At 37.4% G+C, this 24,338-nt stretch overlaps 1 long non-coding RNA gene across 2 annotated transcripts in view; it reads left to right on the forward strand.

Moving 5' to 3' along the window:
* LOC114468680 (uncharacterized) overlaps positions 1-24,338 on the forward strand; it is a 57,931-nt gene that overhangs the window by 27,270 nt on the left and 6,323 nt on the right. Inside the window, exon 3 of one of the 2 annotated variants that reach the window (XR_003674663.1) lies at positions 2,016-2,059. This is a non-coding gene — a long non-coding RNA (uncharacterized LOC114468680). Of the gene's footprint in view, positions 1-2,015; positions 2,511-24,338 lie in introns of those variants that run through there. The other variant, XR_003674662.1, reaches the window with a different exon arrangement.

Below are 24,338 nucleotides of genomic sequence, written 5' to 3' on the forward strand. Positions count from 1 at the left end.
CTGCTATGAACAGGAAGTGGCTGTTACTTCCTCAGGAACCTGGATTCTTCTTGACTGTTTTAATTTGTGGGTGAAAAAAAAAAAAAAAAAAATCTACAAAAGGAAGGAAATTCTTAGCCACCGTTTAACCTCACATCCTCATCACATCTGTCTCAGCAACAAGTCTGAACTCCTAATAAATCTACCCCCATCTGTACGACAAGACAAAATATCTTTCTATTATTTTCATTCTGTCATGGTGCAGATCACAGGTTTTTCACAAGAAATATTCAGCCTCCTTACAGTCCATGTCCAGAAAGAAGCAGAGAGAAGAACATTCTTATAATACATGCCCCTTACTCAATGAAAAAACATCAAACATTTGGTCTGCCAAGTTTACACTAACTGAGATAATGATATTACAGCATTATGAGAAAAAAAAAAAAAAAAAAAATGATAATAATACATTGACAAATTAAAGGACGTACATGCCTACTCTCAGTAACAAAATATTATCTTGAATAAATTCTTATAGAGCAGTGGTTCCCAAACAGGGGTACAGGAGCACATTGCAGGGGGTACTCAGAAAGATTTAACAATTAATATGAAATAGTAATAATAAAATAAAGGGAAATGTTCCTAGTTCCTTTTCATGCTAACTTTAGACAAATTTATCAGAAACTAACAGTACTATTGCTCAATAACACACTATATTTCCTTGTAATTTATTGGATTATTTTATACTAGAGACCATTTTATCACATTCTGACAATAGGGGACAATAATTGGCTACATTTTACAAAAGAGACCATATTTACTTACGACTGAAGTAATCACATAAACGTGCATGGTATTTAATAAATACATTCCGCTCATTGTTTTGAAATTGAAGCCTTAGGGAACCTATGTTTGAGATACATTTAGGGGATTAGGAGAACCTGCTGTTCCACAAATGAAAAAAAAAAAAACCAACAAAAAATAACAAACCATATGAATATGAAATTATGGAGAGGGTACTTATGATATGATGAGGGGGTACACATGATTTGACAAAAATGTAAAGGGGGTACACAGGACAAAAAAGACTGGGAACAACTGTTCATGCTTACATGCAAATACATGTATTTGTATTTGCATCTCTTTTGACCTTATGTCTTAAATCAGCTTTAAAATACACTAAAAATATTATCTATCATTCAATTGGTTTTTCATCTCTTGCTTACCTTGTTAGGCTTCTTATCCATTCAAATATTGGTTTTATTATATTTATGGTGTGGGCGTCTGAGCTATTTTTTATGTCACTATACCCTTCAATTTACATTTTTTTCAAATGGTAAAATGATGCTCAAGAAAACCAACAGGTAGTGGGGAAGGTTGATATGAAACCAATTTTATTTTTTTGAATAATAATAATAATTATTATTATTAACTACATATGTGTAACATATCAAACTGTAACATGGTTACACAGGTTTGCATTTGATTAAATTGTAATAGACAGTCTCTATATAATTTCCATGATAATTACAATTACAAAGTCAATTATGGTCACAACAGCAACTGTTTTCTTTAACAAGTACAAATATAATTACATCATAAATAAGATTATAATAGCACATTTTGGACTCAGTGTGATATTATATTTCAGAGATGTTATTGTAAAATAATTATCAGCTATCAGATAATTAATTATCCTGCCCTATAATTTGACAATTGTTTTATTTTTCCACCAAAACACATCAGCAAATTCCCTGCAGGTACAATCACAAATATCAATTAAAACCTTTCTGACTCACATAACAGCCAATCGGGTAAGAGGTGTGTTTTGATTGACAGTAGTGACGTCACTGCATAACTCAAACAAAGGTTTTGTTCAACAATGCAAACTCTTGATTAATAGAGAAGAAGCAAACCAGCTGTTGTAGTAATGTGTACAGTACAGTAATAGATCAGATCCACAGAGAGGCGCTAGAGATCCAGAATAAGCAGACCTTTATCTTCAGCTCATCCTTTTTTTTTTTGCTTTATGTTCACAGGAAGATTGGACAGAAAACAGAAAACATGTGCTGAGATGTATCAGGTGAAAATGGTTGGAGAAGAAAAGCTTAAATATTTCAACACAAACTGTCATATATGCTTCATGCTGTCATGATAACACATCAAAATGCTCCTCCAGTGTCAGTAAAGGTTTCACTTGAGCCACTGTACAGTGTTGCTGTGGGTTAGCGGCTGAAAAAAAAGGTCACACTTTTAGATGTAATGTATGAACACTGGCTACAATTAAAAAGGAACGTGTGAAGGCTCATTTAGATACATTTCAAAAATCATTTACCTATATGACAATGACTAACATCTCTCTTTGGCCTCTTTTGAACCTAAGCACAAACTAAATTAAAATTTTCTATCGCCAAACGTTGCAAAAGCAACATTTCAATGACTTAAAGCTAGGGTAGGCAATTTGCTCCAGATACACTTTTTAAGTTTTTGGTTGAAACTGTTTTTATGTCCTGACAGAAATTAAAATCTTATGTGCTCTGAAAAAGGAACAAAGAAAATCCATCATCTGTAGCAGCTGTAAATCTGTAATAACTTCAACCAATGGAAAAAAAAACTAACCTTTTTTTTTAACCAATCACGTCTCCCTGTTCCTGCTCGTTCTCGACCCCTCACATGCACAAGCTCACACTGAAAGCAGAGTTAAAACAGGGTTTTTAGTCACGTTTTTTTTAATATATATAATGATAAAGTTTATTGTTTACTTACTGCTGAATGAGACAACAAAGTTTCTACACAATACAAGCGATGAGCTGAGCTCCTCTTCTGCAGCAGCTGTGAGCATGCATGTGAGTGAGATGGAGCACAGAGAGGAGGGGCGAGGGGGGTAAAGGCGGAGCCATCGGAGAGGCTACATTCAAAATCATGCTAGCTTTTGAAAATCACCTACCCTACCTTTAATCACCTGAGTATTCGCAAGGCATTCTACAGTTTAATGTATTATAAATTCACAATTCTAAAAAATATTTTAAAACTGAATAAATGCAACTCAGAAGATGAATACATTTGTGTGTATACTCAGGGCCGGCCTTCCCGACAGGCAATCGCCTAGGGCGCCATCTGCTGGAGGAGTGCCAAATTGCACCCACCCCCAAATAATAATAATAATAATAATAATAATAATAATAATAATAATAATAACAATAAATTAGAAATGTATAATAAATGTGAAACACACTCTTTACAATCATTGTATATGTTTTCTCTTAATTAAATAATATTAATAAAAATCTGCAACTGTACCACCTGATCTTCTGCCCATATTTATGCATATTTGTACTTATTTTATTTAAATTCTTGTATTGTGTTGTTTGCACATTGTGTTCTTTGGTTTTAAGATTTTTATTTCCAGCTAGTAAAACCAAGCAGGATAGTAGAAATGTCCTTGTACTGTACTTTTGATTGCATTGTTTTGCAAGGCGTTTGGATTTTGCACCATTGTTGTTGTTGTTGTTGTGCCCTTGGGACATTTGCACTATACCTCCAGGTGTTATATTGTAATATAGTGTATTATTCTAATTTTTAAAATAGGTTGGGTTTTTTTCTCACTGGTTTGTTGTGTCGCAGAATTGCATCGTTTCGTCTTGATATTTAAAATAAATAATAATGTGTACACACTGTGTATAAACTTAAAAAAAAAAAAAAAATCTATAATCTTTATTCTATTTTTATTTGGGGGGGGGGGGGGGGGGGGGGCATTAAAGTCCACTCTTGCCTAGGGCACCGAATGACCTAAAGCTGGCTCTGTGTATACTAGAAGAATGCTTTCTATGGATTCAGAATATGAACCTTTAAGTTTTTTTAAATCCAACTGAATTTTACTTGAAAAAGATTACAAAAATGAATGTGTAAAACGGAAACATACAATTGATAATGTAAGCATTAAAAACAGTGCGGCTGTGTTTGAAATGTCACCCTCTATATGCTATAAACTCAACGAGTATATCCTGTCTACTTACTATATACTACAGTATAAGTATGATTAGGATGATGGCCCGATGATGAGCGTTCCCACTGAAGTATACTTCGAATTTTCCCAAGATGCACTTGGAACCCTGAAGCAATTGTGCTACTGACTAAACTTCCTGTTAACTTCAAAATAAGAGCCCTATTTACAAAAGCGTGAAAAAAAAAAAAAAAAAAAAAAAACTAATAGCAGAGAAGAAAAGATGCTTTTGTTTTGAAATGGGGATGTTTGGTTTTTAGCTTGAAGCAGGTCCCAGGACCATTTTACATTCTGCTCGCAATGCATCATGGGGTGGTTGAGTATGACTAGTGTGCCCACCGTGCATACTTACCAAATGTCCTGATATAGGATACATCCTGGTATTTTTCGCATACTCAATCTTTCATACGTCAACGCACTAAATACTGATTTTGACATCTGACTTAGTATGAGTCTGTGTGTTTTTCTTTTTACTTTTCTTGAAATAGAGTAGAGAAGAGTGGAGTATTTTTATTGATCCCACAGTGGTGAAATGTACTGTCATGACAGCTCAGATAAAGTGCAGGAAAAAAAGATAACACACAGAATACCCAAAAGACACCCAAAAAATAGTGCAATGAAGGAGTAAAAATATAATACAATAGTAGAGGCTAGATGTAAATATACTGTAGATAGAAAATATAAATAGAAACAATAATAGAAAAAATACAAAGAATATAGATATACATTCTTATTGTATAAGATATACTTATAGGCAAGGAGATATATATATATATATATATATATATATATATATATTATAGACGGTTCAAGGAGAAATGCCTTAGACTGTTTTTTGTTGTACAGTCAAACAGTGGTAGGGATAAATAAATGGATACTCAGGTTATTTATGTTGGTAAACCTTGGGCATGCAGAGGCACACTTTTACTGGAGGCGTAAATTCCCCATATTATGTAAATAGATAAATAAGAGAAAAAATTGAATTATTTGTGCAAGGATGAGTTGTTGGAATTATTACAGATTTTATCACTGCCTTGGACATTCATAAGCAGAGTAATTAAATAGTGGAAGACAGTGGTTAGTAGTTAATAATGCAATGGAACTGAACAGAAAAAAAACAATTCTGAATGCTCACCACTGTGCCCAAGATACGATACACTAAAAGCACAGCTTTTATTTAACGCTTTAATATCAGACTGTTGTGGACATTACTTCTGTGTATCCACATATAAATCTTACTGGTCATCAGTGATAAACGCTAAATGCTGTTGTTATAGTGTTGTTGGTAATAATTGATATATAGCCATGCAGACCTGCACATAATTAGTTTCCTTGAAGTTTCACCCTTGCTTTACTTGAATATCACATAAAGTTAATGGAGCACCATGTGAGATTGGTGTCAGCGTGAATTTACTGCATTTTTTATGACTGTAAGGAGTGATTGATACTCGCCGTGGTAGTACCACTGACACTGAAATCTCTTGGCGGGTCCAGGGGAGCAGTGTGATTAATGTGTGTGCTCTGGGGCTTCAAACCACCAGCATATATCTTAGAACCTGCTGTATATCTGCTGGGCTGCGCACAGTTAAAAAGATCTCAATGTAACAATAACCAGCATAGATGGATCAGGATTTGTTTCAGCTTAAATAAAAAAACACCTTCGGAATCTATTCTGCACAGTCAAAGACAAGACATACAGTATATTGAGACACTTTTGATAGCTTTGATCAGTTAGAATATAACCAGAGAAAAAAAGATTTCTATTGATTTAAAATCATGGTTTATTGACAGTCACTTGTGCACTCACAAACTCTAATTCTATAGTTTTTCTGTTTCAATGTTTTTTTTTTTTTTAATATCAGTTTTAATTTTCTTTTTCCCTTTTTTGTTATTACATGTGTTTTATTCAAAAACACGTGTCAAACTCAAGCCCCGGGGCCCAAATGCAGCCCTTTAGAGCTTCCAATTCAACCCGCAGGAAGTAAAAAAGACAGTGAAAACATGACTCAATGTGTAAATCACCATCTAATTCAGTTGTAGATATCTCAGGACCTAATATTTGCAGGACAAATAGTTTTCTCACGCCTACATCACATGATGGAAGTCATTTTTATTTTTTTTAATCTCAAATTGCTGTACTCAATTTTCCAGAATCCAACCATTTTCCTCAAATGATTCCTCAATATTCCCCCAAATTAAATAAAAATTGGTCACAAAATCAACAAAATTTAAGATCCTGCAGGGATTGAATTCTGTCACTTATTGCTTGGATATCGTTGGTGCCTTACATACTTTAAATACTATTTTATGTGGACACGCAAATGATAACATTGCTTGTTCTACCGCATATGATCTTTGCCCCACTTGAGATTAAGCTGGTCTGAATTTGGCCCCTGAACTGAAATGAGTTTGACACCCTTGTTCTAAAATGGCTGTCTTTACTCGGTATGAAAGTGAGATAGAAGTTACATACGCAAATGGAAGGGACAAGAAATAAGCAATTTTTCAAAATAAAATGCCAAGAAAACAAATTATAATAGAATATCTATCTTTTTTAAACTTCACTATGTCCATGAAGCCCAAACCAAATACCATAATACTACAATTTAATTTAGCAGAAGCTTTCATTCAAAGTGACGCACAACACAAGCAGTTAGGAATAAGAGACTTGCACAACATCCCACAGTAATGACCAAGGTTGAATTCAAACCGGTGACCTTCCGATTACAAACCCGCTTCCTTAACCTTTACGCCATCAAGCTTTCAGTCTCACATACATGTGCTTCCTAATTACAACTCTCCTCTACAACAGTGTACTCTTAGTAGACAGAATAAAATAACTTAAAAGGGTAACACTTCACTTGAATTTTTATACATAAGGCTGACATTATCTGTTATTAGCATGGTTAAGGTGCCATGAAGCCTGTCATTAAGTGCCGTTTGCTAAATAGTGACACCTTTAGAAGCTTTGTTGGCATTTTTTGGGTTAGGTGGAAGGATCTAGTGCAGGTTAGGTTGCATTAGGGTTAGATTGGGTTAGGGTTAGATTATATTTAGGGGTTTAGGTTTAGGGCATAGGCAGAGTAGGCGCAAAAGAAAAAATAGAATAAAATATATAGACCGTCTTGAGATTTGCGCCAACCAATGTGTGTAACATAGGGGTGGGCGATATGGGAAAAATATCATATCACAATTTTTTCTTTGTGAAATCACGATCATGATTTTATCACGATTTTTTTCATTCAAATCATTGAGACTATTTTAAAGTTATTTACCAATAAAACAAACCAAATCACCTACTTAAAATCATCGCCCTAAATGGAAAAATGGAATAAAAGATAATTTTGGACGAGGTAATTATCTTTTCTTTTTTTAAAAAATTGTTTGTAAGCAATTTGTCAAACTGGTTCCTAGTACAATTAACATCAAACAAAAAGGCTGACAAGTTATTTTAGTCAGTCTTTTTACTTTGTTTAACTAAAGTGGTTTTGACTTTTTCCTTCATTAAGGCTTACATATGATTAAATTATGTAGTGTTGCTTTTTTCAGGGCAGCTCTGAGTTGCTGAAAGCAGTTTTTAAAATAAATCACATTCAGGACACTGTCTCTTTAAGAATGTGGAAACAGCCCCGTTAGCTACAGCAGCAGATCTCTGCTACAGCGCAGCGACAGAGCGTTAGTTATAGAAGAGAAACACATGCAGACAGACAGACAGACATCTGCACTGAGCCTCTGACAGACAGCCGCTAGGACGGAGGAAGCAGCACATCTAACTCTGTCTGTGCACTGGGGGGGAGAGGGGAGCGGAGCCTACCTCTGCCCCGTTTAAGCGCTTAATTCATCTTAATTAATGTCTATTATGCTGACTAGCAAATGGTGTGATTTGGCAGAGAAAAAAAACATTGGTTGTTCTGTGTATGGACAACAGACATATGACGCAGACACGGCACCGCAAGGGTTAAAATGTGAACTACAGACGGTTCTACAATCTCCGTGATGGGAGATTGTCATCATGTTGCAATGCTTAACGATCTAATATTGTCATATCGCACACCCTTAGTGTTACATATACAATAATGCAAAAATTATTCGTAACATTATAAAAAATGTGCATTGACGCGTCGTTTAATGTTGCAAATTCTGTATAAAATCAGGCCTCTTTCTGCTTCATCATTCAGAAGAAGAACCAACCTAAAGTCTCAAAAGTTTGGGACTATTTCACTGAAAACTTTTACTACACAGCTGAGGTAGAACCAACATCTGTGACATGAAACTAACTATTTCACTAAAATAGTTTCAGTGAAACTGAAACATTTGATATGTTAGAATCAAAGCAGCAGACATATTTCATGAAATTTTTTCAAATTAATTTGGGAAGACTGCAACGAAAACTTTTGACCAATAGGGGGGCAATGCTCCCCCTGCCCCCCACAAACTCCACCTTAGGTTTAGGGATTAGGGTAACGAATGGTTTGGGTTAGGGTAACAAACGACACTTAATGACAGCCTTCACAACACCTTATTCATGCTAATGACAAATATCATGTCATATTAATGACAGCGTAGTGTCAGCCTTTATGTATAAAACCGCAAGTAAAGTGTTACCCCTAAAGGTATAAAAGAGGATTTTAACAAAAGTTTAGAAAAGAAACGCCCTCCACTTTTTGAAAAAATGCACATGCACAACACTCTACCTGCTCCCAAGAGGGAACGCCTATTAAACGTGTGCGAGAGAGCGTGCACAAGCCCAGTCTTCCTCCATTTGCACCGGTGAGAACGGCAAGCTTCAGTGAGCGGCTGAAACCGTAGCTCACGAGACACATGAACGCTTGAAAGTGCGCATGCGAAGCAAGTGAGAACTAGCTAGGGACGAGCACGTACAACGGCCTTACAGCAGAATGATTGACAATTCGAAGGACCAATAGTCTTGATGATCCTCCCGGAATTTGAAGCCAAAATAACATCCCCAACAATACTTTTAAAGGACCCATATGTAGAATTATTGTGTATTTTCAACTTTTAAATATGTCTGAAATACCTAAAATCTAAATTTGAGTGTTAAGAAACATGTCCTTAGCCGTCATGCCATATGTGATTTTTTTTCAGATTACATAGTTATATATATATATATACATATATATTAATAAATATTGACGGTCCGGCCAACCTGTTGTACCTTTTTTCCACCAGTTGGGTGAGTACAAGCCTATTACAGCAGAGCAGTCCCTGAACTAGGCCATTTCAGGCGTGAACTCATTTTTCTCAGCCTCTGCTGGGAGCAGGATTACGTACTGGTTCACTTGGAGGTAAAATACTTGAAGATGTCATCTTCTAAAATTAACTATACACTTGTATTCGTCCTGTTGACGCCTTGAGAGCTTGAGAGTGGAGCACTCTTTTTCTTCTTTTTAATTTCAGTCACACTAGACGCCTCCTGGTGGTGGCAGAAATTGCTTGCAGATTCTACATATGGCCCCTTTAAAAGCAAACACTAGAACTGGGTTTCTTCCGCAGGGTTGCTGTGCTCAGGCTTCAGAGATACACTGAAGTGTTGGAGCATCTTGGAGGGGCTAAAGGTTATGTCAGGAGAGGAACCAGCTGAGGGTGGATAGTCCATCTGGTGAGGGTGATTTCTGTGCTTTCCTCTGGTACTGTTATTTTGGGCCTTACTATTAGAGAGGAGGGATCTCATCTGTTGGCTGGCCTCGGAACCCCTTGGGTTTCCCGGCAAAAGCGCGTGGCAGGGTGAGGAGGATGTTTCAGAGGCCATTGTAACCTGAACCCAGATGAGTAGATGATACATGGCTGATAAGGTTAACACAACAATACACAAGAAGTGGGGGCGGGGGGGGAATTGTTCAGATTTGACTGGCAGTGGCTTTCCTTGCACACATTGATTGAATAAAGTGAACTAAATTACTGTAACTTTTCACACTGCAGTGTGATTTTTTTCTTCTTTCTTTAAACATCTAACATTCTCAAAGTTTATCTTCATAACATCAAATATTGGTCTTCTCAGCCTTGCTGATCTTCATTCAATGTTAAAAAAAAAATACAAAATCAATGTTTGTGATTCATATTTGTTATATGACAATTTCATGAGTGTCAAACAGAAAAATCTTGGCCTGCCTAAAGAATCAACTTCAACTTTTTTTTTTTTATTTTCCTGTAAAGAACAGGTGAAAATAAAACAATGTGAAAAATCTAATTTTATTCAGAAAACCCTCTGAGAAAATTGTGATTGCAGGCCAAGGTCTATACAAGTCATTTTCTCTTCATTCTCCTGTTTCCATTCACACTATTGCAGTTAAGACACTTCACAGGACGAGAAGGAAAATAATTATATGTAGGTCAGCTGAAGTCTATATTTATTTTTCTGTTCATTTCCAGGACACAGTTTGTCCCACGCTGCAAGGCTTCTCTCTATCCTTTCCTCCCTGGCACTGTATCTTTTGACAGATTATAGCCACCTGCACTCATTGTTTTTTATATCCTTGAACCACAATGAACGTGGGCTTGGGAACGCAGCTGATGAGACACGCAAAGGAGACGTTTCTGTATTTCTAAAAGTATCACCCCCCCCCAAACTCACTCCGTTCCTGTCCTGATGTCCTGTAAACTCAAAGCTATATTAATAATTTATTTAAATTGATCACAACTCCCATTCAAATTCTTCTGCCCTAGTGTCACATCGTAACCTCATTGCTGATATATTCTACTCAAGTAAAAGTACTGTTATGAGTAGCTCAATTGAATAATACTCAAAGTAAAAGTTACTACAGTACATAGTTACTTTCACCACCCATGTTTATTTTTGGTAATAAATCTTGCCATGGTTCCCTTGCAAACAGTAAACATCTCATGTATAAACTTTAAGGGCCTTTACTACAAAGCTAGATTTCCTCTTATTGCGCTAACTTCTGGGATTTAATCAGTGTGTGCTGGACTACGAAGCTGGCGAGCATCCATCCATCCATCCATCTTCTCCCGCTTAGCCGTTTCCGGGTCGCGGGGGCAGCATCCTCAGTAGGGAGGCCCAGACTTCCCCCTCCCCGGCCACTTCCTCCAGCTCTTCCGGGGGGACCCCGAGATGTTCCCAGGCCAGCCGAGAGACATAGTCTCTCCAGTGTGTCCTGGGTCTTCCTGGGAAGGTACCATGGTGATTTAGCTCCATCGTATGTTCACTTCTTTTTTTCGCATCCCCGGCTACAGAAGCGAACATACTATGGAGCTAAATCACCATGGTACCTTAGGCTGAACGACTAACCTGGTCGGGACCAGGTTTCGTTCTGTCTAGGATCTAAGCGAGTAGGCCTACTAAAGTCCCGCCTCCTGACCAATCAGTTCTTTTAGAAAATGACCTGTCCAATAATAGGAGGATCATTGTGAAGACGTCACTGTGTGGATCTGATGTGACGCTGACAGGAGAGAGAATATTTATCCTTTATTTACCATGAAATCCTATAGGAAACATATAGATTTTTATCTGATGGACTGATAAAGTAAAATAAGTCAGCTGATAAGGTCTGCGTGCATCGGGCGCTTTCAGACTGATAAATTAATAAATTCATGTATTCTGTGGCGACGCTGAGAGTGTAGGCTGAGCTGTATGAACGCAGCATCAGAGCCACAGGCGTAAAAGTGATAGTGAAACTGACCAGAGTGTCTGTTTATTCTCAGTTTATAATCTAACTAATTTAAGCATTAACTCATCAATTTCTGCATTCATTACTTGCTGCTTTTACTGCAGCAACAGTGTTGTTTTTGGTCTGAATTATGGATTTTAATCATTCATATTTGTAAAGAAGTATTCCACAATTGTGTCTTTTATTGCTCTCCACAGTTTCTCCGTGACTGTGATTGGTCTGACGCTGTAATCTCTGCCCCTGTCGGAATCAACTCGCTTAACTTAGTGAGTCGTAATCTAGATTCGTAGGACAGCTTCTGTCTGACAGACAATGTTTGGTTAGGTGAAGCCCGCTAACGAAGATAAATCCAGGATATAATTATCACGCTTTGTAGTACAGGCCCCAAAAAGGAAGAGACCACTTCTTGCACAATTGGAAATTAATTTATTTTCCACAAAGGCATCTGTATAAAAAGGTTTGTTAAATTGTACAATTCAATTCAAAATAAAACACACAAAATTATTACATTCAAAACAACAACAAAAAACACATAAAATGACAAAAAAACCCCCCTTAAAAAAACACCTCAAAACACAAAATTGTTTAAAAAACAAAAAAGCACAATATGTCTCAAAAACATCCAAAATGATTCTAAAACCACACAAACCAACCAAAAAACACACAAACATTTCAAAATACAAACAAAAAACACAAAATGACTCTCAAAATGACTACAAAACCTCACAAAATGACAAAAAACAACAAAATGCATCTCAAAAACATACAAAAGAATTCTAAAACTACACAAAAACACAAAAGATTAAAGAACACTGTAAACAGTATCAAAAAATTCTAGCTACATTTATGAACTCTAAAACAGTGCCATCCCAAATGTGCCATGTGGGTAACAACATAATAGGTAGAAACCACAACCTGAACCAAAGAAAGTGGCTGGGAGTTGATCAATGCACTGACCTGAAGTCAGTACAGTACTGTGGTTTAAGGTAGCAATTTTTCAAATAATTTACTCAGTAATGGTTGGGTGTAGAAACGTAACATATTACTGTACTTCTTTTAAAACATACTTAAGCACAAGTAAAATAAATGATTTAGAAGTACACTGAAAGAAGTACAAGAACCCATAAAAGCAACTCAATTACAGTAACGTGAGTATTTGTAATCAGTGACTTTCACCTCTGCTGTGTCGTGATTGACTTTCCTCCACACTGTGTGTGTGTTTCAGTCCTCCTCTCTCCACCTGCCTCATGTGTTCAGAATCAATAATAGATGATCTAAGAGACTGGGCTGTGAGAGGCTTTCTGCTTTAACTCTCTCAGGATTATGGTGGGAGGAATCTGACCCAAGTCCGGTTGTAAAATGACAGCTTTTACAGTAGGACAGTAGAGCTGTGGGGACACGGAGGAGGAAACCATGCTCATTGGTCCGTGCTACAGAACACGAGCAGGGAGATTCAGCAGATGTGTGCATCATGGAACAGCTGGGTTTTAAAGATGCAGGGTTTTTTTTGTATGGTGCAGAGCATGCTCACATACATGTGCAGCATCTGAAGCTCTGCATTGGACAGACCTGGTTCACACTTCTACACACTGAATTTATTTTATTTTATTTATTTATTTATTTATCAACAAGAGCTGAATCTCCTCTCATCCTTGCGCCTCAAATGCTTATGTATGAACTAGTGTTGTATAGCTTAATAAAGCTGATATCTGGAGATTCTGAGAAATCTATGTTTCTGTATGATTTGAAATGCGAAAAAATAACTAGTCTTTTACTATGGTCTACTGTCGGTGGTCATTCATATACATTAATGTATACAAGTCCCGCCTTCGTCCTATAGACCCCTATACAAATGCAAGAAAGCGCCGACTTTACCCAGCCAATAGGTTTCGACTTCCTGAAGCAGGTCACTGTCAATCAAAGTCACAACAGCAAACAGGTATCACTGAGCAGCATAGCGTCATGAGGGAGCGCTCCGAAACTCCAGTTACCCATTCCACGATTGTCAACGTATGAAGCTTCTACTAAAAAAGAAAAGAAAAGTCCGGGTACAAAGCTTGTGGATAAACATCTCCGTGACCGCAACAGAATTTATCTCGGATCTGGTTTTCAAAGGGGGAGGGACTTTCTGCTTTTAAAAGAATTCCGAACAGACCAGGATTTGGCGACATTTCTCATGGACAGGTAATAAGTATGTTTTAATCAAAAGTTATGGCACTCTAACAATAAATGTGTAGTTTTTGTAGTTATGCGACTTAGTTATGTTTTGCATTGTGCGTGCACAAACGTAGAGGCGTGGCTTCTGGTAGATTGGCAGAGGCAGGGGAGGAAGTAGAGATGTTGGGGGCGGGACATTGAGACGTTCTCTCAGAAACTCCTGATAGCAGATTTAAATCTGAAGAATTTTAGGAAAACAACTAAATGCGATTTTTCTGGCAGATACTGTGGATTTGATTTGATTCACAATTTTCTTCAAATCAAGTTTTAGTGCAATATTCACAATGTACAGTAACATTTACAAACATTAAAAAAATTAAATCATACCACTAAAAAGTTAGACGCCATCACTCTAATGCAAGAATGAAAAGTGAAAGTTAAGAATTGATTTCAAATGTATTTCTTAACAAGAAACATGCAATGTTTCATGTATATTCTATAAAGTCCTTGACCAATGGCAGTTATGACAAGAGAAGAACTAAATGATCCATCTTGAACCGTCGTCACTTAAAGTAGTGCAAAAAAAGAAAATTGTGTTACGGTAAAAAAGTACAACAACTCCCCAAAAAACCCCAATATTAAATAAGTAATAAGAAAAACAAAAGCCTTACAAAAGCCTGGCGACCGTGGCTCAGGTGGTAGTGGGTCGTCTTCTGATCGAGAGGTTGGGGGTTCGATCCCAGTACCTGACTATGTGTCGAAGTGTCCTTGGGCAAGACACTGAACCCTAAGTTGCTCCCAGTGGTCGACTCGCGCCTTGCATGGCAGTCCTGTCCCACTGGTGTGTGAATGTGAGAGTGATTGGGTGAATGAGCTGATATGTAAAGCGCTTTGAGACTGCTTCAGTGTGGTGATAAAGCGCTATATAAAATCAAGTCCATTTACCATTTACCATTTACACTCATAGGTATAGGTCAAGGTCAGTCTTTTATGGTCTCAAGGGAGCTTATCAACATCTATAGCAGCAATACTTTATTCAACTCTATATTAACAAGACAACTGGACATGGACTATCTTTTTACAGTGAGTAAAACTGGGTGACTTTAATAACATTGGCCATTGCCTGAAAGTTCATAAGAATATAGTTTAAAACCAGGGTGATCATATATGATTTCCAACAATGAGGAACTATTGGCTAGCCTTGACAAACTTGTTACACTTTGCACAAACTGTACTCAAAATAGGTTTCTGACATAACATTATGTAATTGACCTAAACCATACCAGACATTTGGCAAATCATTATTTTACAAACGATATTTTCTGCCACTCTGTCAGATAATGAGTCGACACCTTAACCACCTCTGTATAAACGGCTAGTTATTCCACTGACTGTGGCTCAGTCAGTATCAAACAAAGACAGAACAAAGGTAACAAGACCACAGGTTCGGGGGCAATTACCTCACACGATTTAGATACCAGCAGAAAGGTACAGAGAGATGAAAGCACAGGAAAAACTCACACACCGAGTCTAATCTAAAGTGATGCTTACACAAAGACCGTCGCTGTAGCAGCAGGGTTTTTTGTCTTCGGGGGCATTCTTACGGTTCCCTTCAACTCTACCTCGTCAGTTTTAGATACATTAATACGTGTGTTTCAATCTCATCATTACAGCTTGTTTGTGTGTGGTTGCAGCAGAGCCCACAAAGCCAGCCATGCTCGCACTTGGCGCAGTTGTACTCACACTAGACATAGAAGGTGGGAATAGAAGATGAAGTGGGTTCGGGGGGGGGGGGGGGTTCATTCGTTTTCACCAGTTCATTTGAAGAAATTCTTAATATAATGTACATAATTTACACATATTTTAGGTGTAATAAAACACAGTGACTGTACAAAATATATATTAATTAATTTAAGTTGTTTTTTGGCGCTCGAGTCATGTGAATTGGTTCTTCTTCTGTTGCGCAATTCTTCTTCACAATGTAAATGGTTAATCTACACTGTGCCCAGCAGTTCATGTATGGTACTGCAGCCAAAAAAACAAAGGAAGTGTCCGCCAGGCTGATTTTATGATGAATTTAAAACATTTATTTAAAAATGAGGATTTTTAATGACACGGTTCAGCCTCACAGAGCTCAAGTAAAAAATGTAAAAAAAGTAAGAAGAAATCAGGGCATAGCTGCTTTCTTCTTTTTATATGTCTTAAGAACATTTTGAGACCACTTTTGATAGAATATTTCGATTCAGTAAAACACAACGTTTGACAAAATTGATTTTTGTTTGCTGTGATAGTTGTGTCTTAGAATGGTTTATACGTTTAAAAAAGAAAGATTTTGAGCGTTCAAACAGTATATAATACTTGTGATATAATGCTGTATTTGAGAAGCATTTAGGGCTCTATTCTCCAATGCGCGTAAGTGCAAAAAGCCGCGCAGCTGCGCTCTTTTTGGCTGCACGCTATTCTCCCCCTGTACTTCAGTCAGTCGCTGCGCGCCTTTATCCCAGTTACACACTGTGGGTGGAGCAGCCCTGAAATGTGGGTGTTTCCCACACAAATCTGGCTTTGCGCACATTTTCCGGTGTGTGTAAGTCCTTTTCCTCTTATGAGCCTCTAACCCTGGAATAAGTGCAGCGCCCCGATAAGGTGAAACATTATATTGCACTAGAAATATGGACTTAGTTACATTTGAAGCCACACGGACTCGTGCGTCTTGCAGTAGCAGCTGTGATCACTCAGCTGCTGCTGCGAGATTAATTAAAACTCTGACAGACGCAGACTTCTGTCCACGTTGGTCACAGTGATTCAACTATTTTCATACTATGTACAACGTAAAGTCACAGTTTGATCCATTACATAGTGAAACAAGCTGTCATATGCAGTTGACAGCTCAGGTCACTTTAAACTATTTATATTTAAAACTGCATATTAATGAAGCCAATAGTTCTATTTTACTGCAAACATCCCTCTGTATTAAAACAGGACACTCTGCGGCCGAGTTATTTCCTCATATTTCCAGTGCATCTAACTCGGTCACGCTTTACAACGGTGATGATGATGATGATAATGATGATGATGATCAGGGAGAGATTTTAACTGTGACTCGGACAGAAGAATGCGGTCGATCCTCAGTCACACTGCAATAATCTGATCAATGATCTGATCAAATCAACCTGTTATATTGTTTATCAATGATGGCGTTTCAAATTAAAAGTGAACTTTATCATTTTCACAGATTTCAATGACATTTTCAAAAGTTGGGAAAACGCCATGTTCCATGATTTCTAGACAGCCCAAAAAAAATGACATCAACGTCTCCTTTCCTTCAGCCCGCCTTCATTCACAGACTAGGCGGTGTTGCTCTACTTATGCGCGGTGGGGGCGTGTCAATACGCGTAGGATAGAAGTGCGTAACTGCAGGCGCGCAATAAAGCACTTAAGTCCAGATGGGAGAATAGACCCCTTGATCCCTAAAGAGCTTGAATGAGCGAGAACATGTATTTTGAACTGTACTCAGGACAGTGGAAGTTACGACGTGTCAACACAAATTTTTGTAGTCAAAATGATCAATTATATTAATCTCGGGACGGTCGATATATTTAATACTATTTTTTCTTTTGACCCCCCCGGCAAGAATCTCAAACTCCACCGATGAACAACCACATGTTCATTAGGTTTTCTTTTGGTTCTGCATATATTGATTGTCTCTCATGGTTTCTCCCTCACTTATTATTTACCAACAGTAAAAAGTAAACAGGTCTTTACTTACAAAGTTTTTGTAAATTTCAGCTCTTCCAAAGTCATACTGAAGCCAAGAAGAAAGAAAGAATGTGAACATTGGAGAAAAAACAGTCTCTAAATAGCACTTTCAGAACAAGGAATCCCCAGAGAAAAGAGACATTCTGTGGGTCCGCATACATCATATAAAGGAATCTGGTTCATCTGCTGGTAAAGTGCTGACACGCCTGAGTCGAGGATTTTCTGCATAGTGATGAGGAAAAGGGAATGTGGAGCTGCGTGATCCATCTCCGAGGCCCATTCTTATGGATCTGATTTAAGGGAAAGACGCTTTAAACTGTTTGTGCATCCACACTGTTGAGATTGTGCTGTAGGTGCTTCTGCCTAAAATGACATCAAACAAAAGGAGTACGTGTTCGCTGTATGGTACTAAATCAAAGTTTGGTTTTACTTTGTTTTCAATGAATTTCCAAGGCGTAGCTTCATTGTCCAACAATTTCTGTCACACAAAAAGTTGATTTTATCTGTATTTTTTAATAGTGGGCAATATGAAAATTTTCTAACTTACAATACAAGTAACACCTGAATTTTATTGAACGGGGATCTTGGTGAAATTGACTACAGGATGTAAAGGTTTGTTGGAAATATAGCACAATTATTTTCATAATGTGTTTTTTTTACTTTATTTATTCCTTAAGTAACCAGTGTTGGGAGGTAACGCGTTACTTGTAACGTCACTTTTGACAGTAGCCAGTACTGTAACGCAATATATTTCTAAAGAAATAACGCCGTTACCATTACAATATGGTGCGTTTGTCCTTTACTTTGCTAGCTGCAGTGTACTTTCTGTTTACAGTGACGCTACATATTTTTGCGGGCTGCCGTGCCAAACACGGCAAAACAGTAGAAAAAGAAGCATTGTCAGTGTGTTTCTGTTTACATCACGTGCGCCAATCATGGCGAGTCAATGCGAGAGCAGGTCGAGCTTCTCAGAGTGGAAATACGCGCATTATTTTTGTCTCCAAAAGATGCATCAGTGAAGCTAAGCTAACGCTGCGGCTGGATTTTAACGGACTGTGACTGTTATCCAGGGACAGGTCAGCCAAACTATTGCACGGTATGTTGTTGTAAATATGCAGCCTGTCGCTGCTGCTGAGTCACTGCTAACAGCAGCTCATTAACCTGATATGTTTAGCATTGTGTAGCTGAGAAAAATGCTGTGAATTATTTTTTCCACATTTATTTTTATAAGCATTTTCAACAGCAGAATGTGCACCTGGAATATGCACAGCTTACTTTACATTACTGTGTTAAGGCTGAAAAATTACTGTTTTAATTTTGGAGCAGCTGTTTTGTGCTTTACATGCACATCATTTATGGTTGTTTTATAGCAGTTGATCAACAGTGGATAATTATATTATTACAGCACTAATATGAAGCTGTATGGACACAAATGACCCAAAATAAATAATACATTTTTCAATTCTAAGTAACTCAAAAGTTACTTTTTCCAGTAACGCATTACTTTTTGGTGTAAGTAATCAAAATAGTAACTGAGTTACTTTGTTAATGAAGTAACTAGTAACGGAAACGAGTTACTTTTTTTCAGCACCGTAAGTAACACATGGTAAACCCACTAATGTACACTAGGGTGGTGCATCAATTATGTAGTGGTTCTCAAACTTTTCAGCACGACCCCCAGAATAAAGGTGACCGGGGACCCCACGGTACCTGAAGCTATCAATAGTCCCTTTAATGGCCCACGCCACAAGTGACGTGGCTGGAGGCAAAAACAGGAAACGCCGCTGGCTGAAGACTGTGGAGGGTAGTAGTAATGTTACAGCTTTATTGTGTGTTTGGTTGCTAGAATGAGAGGAATAACGTTAGTGGACGTAAATCAAAGTTTTATAGGTTTCAAGGGGACACAAAGACAATTGTGGTTTTTCTTCCAGGCTAAGCCCCGCCCAACAAAATACGTCACAATGTTTACAAACAATCAAATTGTCTATAAGGCATCTATCTATCTATCTATCTATCTATCTATCTATCTATCTATTAGCCATCTATAAGGGGGAATAAAGAGGAGAGCTTTTTGGGACCCATCCATAAAATCAGCAAAATGATGGTCCATTGTTAAATGAATCTGTGATAACCACATTCATTTATTTATCCAGGAAGTTTATCATTGTTTGCGCCCTAGTATATTGTCATCTTAAAGATGTAAATCCTGGTTTTAATCAGACATAAAATGGGTAGAAGTGACGAAAAATGATGGAAAAGTTGTTGAAATGGGATTTTTAAAAACACAGAAATCAGTTAAAATTTGAAAATTAGAGTGGCCAAAAACAGTGATAAAAAGGGTTCAAAGTATCAATATTGGAACAATTAGTAGGGGCAATTGATTTAAACTGGAAAATAATAGGCATGATAAATCCTGAATGTGGTTAAACTGGCAAAAATAAGCGAGATATATGGTAAAAATAGACTAAAAGTGACAATAATAACATATTATGTATATATTTTTTAGAACGTCACAAAAATATAATCACCTGTTCCTTGTTCCATTTATCAATTTTCCTGAAAATGTTATCCAAATCTGTTCATAACTTTTCGAGTTATTTTGCTAACACACTGACAGACTGACTGACAGATACTGTAAAAAAAAGAGTGAAAAATAACCTGCCACTTCTGCGCTTAGCAGAGGTAAAAATAAAGTTTCAGATAACCTTGATTAGAACCCTATATTAGGTTTTGGCATCCATAAGAAATATGGATGAAAAGGGAGAGGTTTTAGAGGTTGCACAAGCTGCTCAAAGTTTCCTAGAAATAGACTAATTACACATTATACACATATAAAATTATGGAAAATGAAGGTTCGAAGACTCCACCAAAGCGTTGTGATGCCCTTAATCAAGCAGATTATGTAGGTCATAACAGCAGATGATTTCATCGCCACCAGCACAATGCATTTTTTTTTTTTTAAGTTTGGATCTGCCACAAAAGTTCTTAAGAATTCCTCCAGCAGATGTCAACAAAGCCACAGTGCTTGCTGCACTTTCTTAGAAACATTTTTATGCAAGTTTCAGCTTGTTTTTGCAGAACAAATACACACATGATTCCAATATGCCTTTTTTTATTTAGCTCACTATGTTATAGTATAGAGCAAATTTAAGTGTCTTGTGACACCTCTAAATATTAATTAATTTGCATAAAATTTGGACCCAAATAATTGAACCAGATGTGGAATCAAAGGCAGTGTTCTAACCAGAGGTGTAAAGAGTACTGATATATCCTACTCAAGTAGAAGTACTGTTACTTGATTGAAATTTTACGCAAGTACAAGTAAGTCATACATAAAATAGTACAAGTAAAAAGTAGCTCAATCACCCCCCACACTTATTTTTGGTCATAAATCTTGCCACGGTTCCCTTGCTTTGCCTTTGGAAAGCACTTTGTAAGATGCGTTTTGAAAAGTACTATATAAATAAAGTTTTTTTTATTATTATTATACAGTAAACATCTCATGTATAAACTTAAAAATGAAGAGACCAAATCTTGCACATTTGGAACCTAATATTTTCCACAAATGCATCTGTATACATGTTGTTACACTAGAACTCTGTGGTGCATGTGTTGTTCATGTGCGCGCAGCAGCCTCCATTTGGCTGCTGTAAGTGACACTGTGTTGTTGCTGCTGCTGAGGAGTGTGCACATTGAGAGAGAGAAGCACTGCAGTAATATGCTTTTAACAGCATGTTTTATTACTGTGATGTTGCTCTCGGACTAACGTTAGCTTGTTAGCTCCTTTGAGGGAGGGACTTTGGAAAGTTTGGAGGCAGGGCAAGAGAGCAGCAGGGATGGAGGGATCTGAGAGTTGCGGACTGCACCTTTGAAGTGGGACATCAAGACGTTGCTCAGAAAATCTGGATATCAGCTTTAAGTACAAGTAAAATTAATGATTTAGAAATATACTAAAAAAAAACACAAGTATCCATAAAAGCAACTTGAAATCCATTGCTTTCACCCCTGGTTCTAATGCATACAATTTTTGGACCAACTTAATGTGCACACTCTGTGATGAGCAGACCAAATCCAGTTGTATGAACTGCTTGTTGGTTCCAAATTTGGTTTTCTTGGTATGCATTTGTGCAAAAATAAAGAAGGAATGAGGAAAAATGTGGAGATACTCAGTAGCGTATAAACAGAAGCATTCTGCTGTTTGACTCCTACATACAGAGGTAGGTGAAGGTGAGGGTCTTTCAGCCATGTAGGGGATATAGAAACAACATTGTTGTTGAGGAAGAAGAGCAAAATGAAAAGAAAGAGACAAGAGAGAGAAAAAAACACGTAATGCAGGGAGACCTTTTCTTTTACAATGACCTTTACCACCTGTTTGAAAAGGACGTGGACACAGACAGTAGAAATCAGCCACAGCTTTATTCTAAAACACCAAGCAAAATTCATCCTGCTGTTTTTTTCTCAGCACAGGTATTCAGGCAGTAAACTCGTTTTGTAATCGATTGGTTGTGAACGTTGATTCCAGCCGTTCAGATGCTGCTTTGGTAAGACGGGGCTGATTTCCATCTTTTCATTTCTCCTCTGTCCCCAGCGTTCACCGTTAGGCTCAGCACTAAATGACCTTGGGATTCCTTCACTGCTTTCCTAACACAATAACTGTTTTTGTGAACGACAGGAATTTCGATTTAGAAAACGATCAGACACAAAAATGAATTGGTTTCCATGGTGACATTTTTTCTAGTTAGGTGGAAGCTTTTCTTTTATATCGTTGAAGTTGACTCTTTGCCAGTTGAAAAAATAAAAGACATGAGTCGCTGTGGTTTTATATTTGCAGATAGTGAGTGGGCAGGCACAGAGGGCATAATGGGACACCACAGCCCCAGATGTGAGTTTTTGATTGTCTCACTGTCAATATTAATCATTGCAATACAAACAAAAGTTCGATTTTAGTGGTGGGCTGAGTCATGCAGGGAAATTGTTAATTTACCTCTATGTAAAGTGAAACTACCATATAAAGTTTTTATATGAAGTGTAGACAATTGTCTTCCCATTGCACAACCTGATATTATCTTTTTTATTATGTCTTCAACAGTGTTTGAACGGCGTTTAAAATAACGGCGTTAGGTAACGGCGCTTTTTTTTCAGTAATGGGGTAATCTAACTAATTACTGTTTACGCCGTTACAACACCGTTAATGTTATTTAGCGTTAAATGCGGTGCGTTGCATGCATTGATTGAATAAACTGTTATCTGAAAGCACCCCTGGCTTCATACGCAGCTGTAGTGAGGAGGTGGGTTAAAAACAAGGTGAGCGATTATGATTGGCTAAGGCGGCGTCATGTTTCATGGTAGCCAATCAGAGCCAGTGTTTTTACACATGTGCCAGCACACGCGCCACACACACAACCACTACAGATTTGATGAAGCAGCAGAGATGGTGAGCGTGGAGCAGTCTGATGAGAAGTTGGCATTTTTAAGGTGGAGATACAAACACTACTTAAAATTAATTGTGGTCAAAAACAAGAACGTGCATGTGAAGTGATCATTATATCCAGGAGCGAAGACTTTGTCGACATCCGTTGTAAGCAACTCAAACTTAATGAAGCACCTCACAACACACACATCTAAAAAATCTGAATTCTTTGACATATAGCAACTTTTTTTTAAAAATTTTTTAACAGTAACACATAGTTACTTTGCTTGATAATGAGTTACTTTTATTATAGAGTAATTCAATTACCAACTCAGTTACTTTTTAGTTACTCAGTTAGTGAGTAACTATAACTAATTACTTTTTTAAAATAACGTTCCCAACACTGGCCATCAATATTCTTTTAATAAACTTGGAGGCTATGATTCAGTAAAATAAAATAACTCCTGGCTGTCATCTGCTGTATAAAACCTTTCAATTAAGTCAATAAATGTATCTAGCACACTTAGAAAGTAGTGTAGAAATTATGGAAGTTTGGTGCACTGTTCCATTTGAGCATAGTAACACACTTACTTAAACAACTACTGTATCATAAATGTGAATCCCTTAGTGCACGTGTCAAACTCAAGGCCCGGTGGCCAAATCCGGCCCTTCGGAGCACCCAATTTGGCCCACGGGAGAAAGTAAAAGTGACAAACACAAATCATTGTGTAAATGAAACTCAACAGTATCAGTATTTGCAGAGGCTCACAGTTTTCCCGCTGCTTATATTGCATGATTGCAGTCATTTTTATGTTAAACAGATGTAAAAAGTAAAAATTATTACATTATTATTATTTTGATATAGTGTTTCTCTTAATTAAATAAAAATTGGTCACAAAATCTAGGAATTTCAAAGTGAAGATCCTGATCGGACTAATATGTCACTTATTTCTTGGATATTGTCACGGTGTGGTGGTAAGGACCAAATGCAGAGAGAGGTGGCAGGTGTAATTTTCAAAATGATTGTCCATGTTTAATCCAAAACAACAAAAGAGCACAAGGCGCAACGAGGATAACGGTGTACAAACACGCAGCATCACATGAGGAGGTTGACAATATAACACTGTGTCCAACCACTCAGCTAAATAGTGAGAGAGGCTTGATTGGGAACAGGCCACACCTGGGTGGAAACATGTGGGAGCTAATCAGTCACAACCCAAACACACTGACATTACTGGGAGGTGGAGCCACCGGCAGGAATACCTGAAAACACAAAGACAAGAGTTAACACAAGAGAACATACTCGAAAATAGAACAAAGACTCACAGAAGAACTGAAAGAGGACCACAGGGGCTAAACAACAACAAAACTAAACAGAACCTGACAGATT

The sequence above is a fragment of the Gouania willdenowi genome, chromosome 8 (genome assembly GCF_900634775.1).
Source record: "Gouania willdenowi chromosome 8, fGouWil2.1, whole genome shotgun sequence".
Classification (NCBI taxonomy): Eukaryota; Metazoa; Chordata; class Actinopteri; order Blenniiformes; family Gobiesocidae; genus Gouania; species Gouania willdenowi.